Here is a 6472-nt window from a genome sequence, read left to right as displayed (position 1 = left end):
CAACTTCCAGAACCAAGTCCTCAAAATGTACTCCTTTTTCATCAACAGAGGATATCCCAGCAGTGTTATTGACAGGGCCCTTGCCCGAGCCAAAAACACCCCTCGGACCATCAACCCAATCAGGAACTCCCACCTTAACAACCGCATACCTTTGGTGCTTCCCTACCACCCCAACACACTTCCTATCCCCAGGACTATTAACGACAACCTTTCCATCCTACAAGATGATCCCTCCATTGGGGCCCTCTTTTTTGACCGCCACCTTCTTGTTCACAGCTCCCTTGACCGCCCTCAGCAACCATCCCCACCAGGCACTTTCCCTTGCAACAGAGCTCGCTGTATCACCTGCAAGTACACGTCTAACATCACACTCATTCAAGGCCCCTCAGGACAATTCCGGATCACCCAGATGGCATCTTGTACCTCCAGCAACCTCATTTACTGTATCTCTTGCAGTAAATGCCCAGCCATCTACATTGGAGAAACAGGATGGAGACTCGGAGACTGCTTCAGAGAACATTAGGGCTGTGAAGATTAAAGATCTCTCCAAGCCCATTGTTTCTAATTTCACCTCTGATGGCCATGACCACCCTAATCTCTCCATCTGTGTTCTCAAAGATGGTTTTCCGAACTCATACATCAGAAAGACTACAGAAACCAAAGTTATCCTGCAGCTAGGATCATACCTTCCCCCTTCTCTTAACGACAGACTACTTTTCTTCTACATTTTCCCCATTCATTGGAGCTTTCATTTCACACCTCTCTACACCTATCCTGACTTCACACCTCTTGATTGGCCTCTCTTGTCCCCTGTCCCCTGCTCCCACCTCTCACTCCTCCTCTTTCCCAGCCTTTGTTCTCCCATTACATTACCTTTGCTTACTGCCTTGTCTTTCTCACACCTGAAGTAGGCTCCATGCCCGAAACGTTGTGTTTTCTTTCTTCTTTTTTTTCAGCATGGAATAAACCTATTACATGTTCCTTTGCAGCCTACGCATACTGACGCAGCTACCCGCCTGATTATATTTTGGACTACCTCGCGTTATTTTAAATAAGCAGATCTTAGGCTATGACTACTCAAGGTTTGTCGAGCCACCCTGTGTTACCAGCACAGCCAGCACCTATTAACTCCAAATTATTCAATCTTCATTCCAAACCTGTTACGGTTGCAGTTGGTCTCAATTAACCCCTCATTATCCAATTTCCCTTACGTACCCCTTCCTTTACTATTTAAACTTTCAGTTCACCCTGTAAAATTGCTCAGTATTAGGATTTCTTCTGCCTCCTGTGCTCACCTTGCCCCTTTTCTTCTAAGTACCTTTTTACCTCATCTGGACTCCCTCAATGTTGACTCTTTGGTTTTTGATTTCTCGCTCTTTCCTAGCCCATATTAGATTTGTTTGCCTCTCTTCTTGCCTATTACCTGGACTTGACTGTACCTCGTTGTCTGCGTTGGATACCTCAGCTACTGGACCTTGCCTGGAGACCAGCACAGGGTTTGTAAATTACTCCGTTCCTACAACACCTTTTCCCTGTAACTGTTTAAACCCTCTGCTCACTGCTACTGGCACTCTGTATTAGGATTTCATCTGCCTCCTGAGCTTACCTTGCCTCACCTCGCCCTCCTTTCTTGAAACCCTCTCTACCTTGTCTGGATCCCCTCACCTACAACTTTTTAATTTTTTTTACGATCTCTTTCTCGTCTCGCCCCTCTCGGATTTGTTTGCCTGACTACATTCTCACTACCCGGATTTGACCTCGCTTGGTAATAGCGACCACTCTTCTTCACCTGTCTTGGATATTTTAGCTTTCGGACCCTGTCTCGAGACCTATTAATAGCTCGTCACTAACAGAATAGCCGACAATATGAACCCCGTGGGTCAGAGCGATCTTTTTTCCATACTCCAGCAACACTCCCAGGCCCTGGGACAACTAACAGCAGCTGTTCAACAACTCGTCACTCATGTGACTGAATCCTCGCCTCCCCAGCTGGCCACAGCCCCCATACCTCCTCAGCCTCCTGCAGCACCCATCACCCCTCTACCTCTCCCCGCTCCGGATAAGTTTGATGGTGACTCCACCAACTGCCAGGGCTTCCTGACTCAGTGTTGGATGGCCTTCCAACTCCGCCCCGACTGCTTACCCTCTGACCTCTCCGGTCGAGCCCTGGACTGGGCCACCGCCCACCTCATCCAGAATGCTCCCGAAATAGCCAATGTCATCTGGTTCCAAGCCGCCTTGCAAGCCACTTTTGGTCAGCTCTATCCTCTTCACCTGGCTGCTCATTGCCTTTCCACATTTGGACAAGGAAATCGTCCCCTGCAGGATTACATTGCCAAATTTCTCTCCCTGGCCCCTCAGACAACCTGGGAACAAGAATCATTCATTCGACAGTTCCGTCGGGGGTTATCTGATGAATTAAAGGACCACCTTATCCACCTTCCCCTCGACTTCACCTCACTGGAGTTCTTCATTTTCTGGGTCTTTGAGATTGACATCAGAACAGATAGACACCTGCCCACCGCCTCCACCTCCCTCCCTCCATGACCCACCTCACCAACTACTACTCTCGAAGATAGAAAAGGCCACTGTCTTTCAGCAGAGTAGAGATTGAAACACCTCCGTGAGGGTCTTTGCATGTACCGTGGCTCCTCTGAACATCTTCCTGTTTGCCCCCTCCGATCCCACGGCCCTCCACGCAATACTACATCTCCCGAGTTAGTATCGTTTCCACCTCGCACCGTTCTTACGGCCCTTCTCTCACCGTATGCCTCTCATGGGGGGGAAATGCCAATTCAATCTCTTGGCTTTTCTAAATTTGGGTGAACTTTCTAGATGCCTCTTTAGTCGAGGATCAGAAGATCCTTTGTGTCGCACTGTTACTCCCTCTCCAAGTCTCCTCCTTTGACGGCTCACTACTCTCCCCTGGACAGATCTGCTGGCAGACAGTCCCACTCACCTATTTGATCAGTGCTAGCATCCAGTTCCTGCTCCTAGACTCTACATCTCACCCCTTTCTCCTGGGTCACCCCTGGCTTCTCAAACATGACCCTTCCCTTTTCCTGGGCCCGCAAGGAGATCCTGGCCCGGGGCCTTCAGCGCCACTCTGAGTGTTGCCGTCTCTTGGTGTGCATTTCTACAGCCTTTGTCTCCCTGGATCCCCCTCCTGGAATACCTCCCCAGTACGCCGATCTCAAGCAGGTCTTTAGAAAACAAAAGGCTCCTACGACTGCGCGATTGATCTACTTCCTGGTGTGTTACCTTCAAAGGGGTGGGTCTATTCCCTTTCAGTTCCGGAAGAGAGCTCTGGAGGAATACATCTGGGACTCCCTGGCTGCGGGTTTCATACGCCCATCCGCATTGCCAGCCTGCGCCGTTTTTTTTCTTTGTGGGGGGGGGGAAGGATGGCTTACTCAGACCATGTAGACTACTGGGGTCTCAATAGCATCACTATTCCCAACTGCTATCCCCTCCCTCTTATACCTTAAGCTTGAATCTTTTCAGGAAGCAACAATATTCAGTAAATTGGATCTGTGAGGCACTTATAATCTTATTTGCATTAAGGAGGGAGATGAATGGAAAACTGCATTTATAACAACTCGAGGACATTATGAATATGTCTTCACGCCCCTTGGCATGGTTAATGCCCCCTTCGTTTCATTCATTAACTATATTTTTCGTGACATCCTGCACAGATACGTTTTAGTTTACCTGGATGACATTTTGATCTTTTCTAGTAACTTCCAGGACCATGTCCCCATGTCCATGAGGTCCTTTCACGCCTCATTTGCATGCCTCAAGAATTCACTTCCTCAGGTATGTCATCTCTCCCCAGGGTGTGGAAGTAGATTCTGATAAGGTAATGGCTATTAGCGACTGGCCTGCCCCTAGGAACCTCAAACAGATCCAGTGGTTTCTGGGGTTCGCTAACTTATCAGGACCTTTAGCTCGGTCATCGCCCCAATCACAGCACTCATGCGTTAGGGGCCTGGCCTGGGCAAGTGGAACCCTGAAGCCCACAAAGCCTTCCTAAAACCACTTTTTGTCGGCCCCTCTGCTCCAACACCCTGATCCCTTATTACCCTTCGTTGTTGAGGTCAACGCCTCTGCCTATGGGGTTGGCGCTGTTCTCTCCCAGAGACATGGGCAAAAGAACATCCTTCACCCCTGTGCCGGCTTCTCCAGAACATTATCCTGAAACTTGGTTCACACCATCCCCCTTCTCTCAATAACAGTCTTATTTTCGTGTAATCTACTCTATTCACATGCAGGTTTTGAATTCACACCTCTCTCCACTTCTCGCCACCCGAGTGGCCTCTCTGCCTCTCCCCTGCTCTCACCTCCTCCACTCTCCCAGCTTTTGTTCTCCTATGCTATTTAATCTTTGCTGTCTGCCCTGTTTTTCTCACACCCGAAGAAGGCTCCACAGCAAAAAACATTGTTTTCTTTCTTCTTTTCAGCATGGAATAAACCTATTACTTGTTCCTTTACAGAAAGGATACAGAAATAGTTTTAAACATTTTTATTTGTTTAAACAGTTATTATTGAGTTAAGAAAAAGTAAAAATATATATATTGCTGTTTCCAGAATATGCACCTTAACCTTATTTTTAAAGTCACAATAAGCTTCTAGAGACATAAAGAGGAAGAAAAGAGTAATGTATTAGTATTCAAGTTTGGAAAGCATCATTGATCTACTTAGATAATTATCCACCATTTTTTTTTGTTTTTAGCCAGTGGTTAGTTGTAAAGAGGAAGAAAAGAGTAATGTATTAGTATTCAAGTTTGGAAAGCATCATTGATCTACTTAGATAATTATCCACCATTTTTTTTCGTTTTTAGCCAGTGGTTAGTTGTTTCTATTCTGCTTTTGATGTGGAAAAAAATAAACATGGTAAAAATGCACTTTGGCCAAAAGCTAATACTTCTTTATATATCATGTTTGCCTTCATGCTGCTGAAGTAACTTGGTGTTCTTGCTTCATTAAGAGTGTCTCCTGATTTTTTGTGAGATTGGTGGGGGGGGGGGGAGGTTGTGCTGTTACTGAGGCAAAGAAAACACAGCCTTGATCATAATGGGTGACAGTGCTTTCTCTCATTTTCAGAACGTGTGTATTTATTATGTTAGCATCCATTTTTAGATGTTTTGTTACTTTTTTTGTTCTGCTATCAATTTTAATAAAAAATAAGAGGTAGCTGTCTCAGAGCCGCAACGTCTTGTTTTGACTTTGACTTTGACAAGATTCAAGACTTCAAGACTTATTGCCATACCAACTTAGTTGTTAGGAATTTGCCTCAGTGTGCTCATAACAGTTAAACAATAAGATGATAAAAAAAATTAACAGAAACATTAAACACAACATAAAACCATAAGGTAACAAGAAGGAATCTCACACAATATTAAAATAAAATGAAATAACTGGTGCATTAAAGGGGTTTATAATCTATTTACATTGTCAATAGTCATCATAAAGTACTAATGTGTAATTGGAAAGCTCTTCAGTATCCGTAAGTACTTACAGTAAGTACTATTAAGGAAATGAGAGGTTTTGGTCTTAATGGTCTTTTTTCTTGAGGGAAGGGGTATAAAAAGGGCATTAGCAGGGTGTGCAGAGTCTTAAGAGTATTTTTAACCCTTTGTGCTGCATGCGGGTCTGACAGATATCAGAGATGCAGGTCAGCTCACAGCCGATGATTTTCTGTTCTTAGTCAAGTAACTGAGGTCATGAGAAAGCTGGTACACTTTTTCTCTGCTGTTGGACTTAATAGATTTGAGCAGAAACCCAGAGTCTAGAAAGTGCAACATTCAAAGTTTACAAAAAGTAAGGAAAATAATAAAACAAATTGCTGAAAAAGGTTTTAAATGTATACATGCAAATTAAATTATTTTCTTATTTATAATTTCTAGATATTTTTCCACATCTGACTAAAGGATATTAAGGAAATTAGAATTTTATTTAAAATTAGAAATACTCCTTTGGGAGTAAAATGAAGGCATATTGCTGCCTTTACTTTATTTAATAATTGCTTTACAAAGTTAGTGCTTCATTTTATGATAAAAAGTTTGTTTTTTTAAACTATTTTTTGGTCATATCCGCTTCGTCAAGCCAGAAACGTTTAGATGCCTGAATTCCTCATTGTTTAATTAAAAAATAAACAATCTGGAATTCCTGCTTTTCAGTCTTTTTGAACCTGCTCTAGTTAGCATTAAAATAATTTTATGGATTATGGAGCTGATTATTACTGGTTTACATTACTCTGGCCTGCTGTCACCTTAGGTTTCTGTTCAAATTCTGTTATTTAAAATTTAGAATTTATATTGCAGATAGAAATATAGGGCCTTTAGAATGAAAAAGGATCTTTCATGGGACTCTGGAAAATATAGTTACAGATTATATAAAAGACAGTCTATCATTTTATTATCTTATTAAACTAATTAATCAGACATTTAAGAAATCTGGAAAGTAAAAAGAA

The sequence above is a fragment of the Lepisosteus platostomus genome, chromosome 4 (assembly GCF_059453375.1).
Source record: "Lepisosteus platostomus isolate fLepPlt1 chromosome 4, fLepPlt1.hap1, whole genome shotgun sequence".
Taxonomy (NCBI): Eukaryota; Metazoa; Chordata; class Actinopteri; order Semionotiformes; family Lepisosteidae; genus Lepisosteus; species Lepisosteus platostomus.
This window is presented reverse-complemented; position numbering follows the sequence as displayed.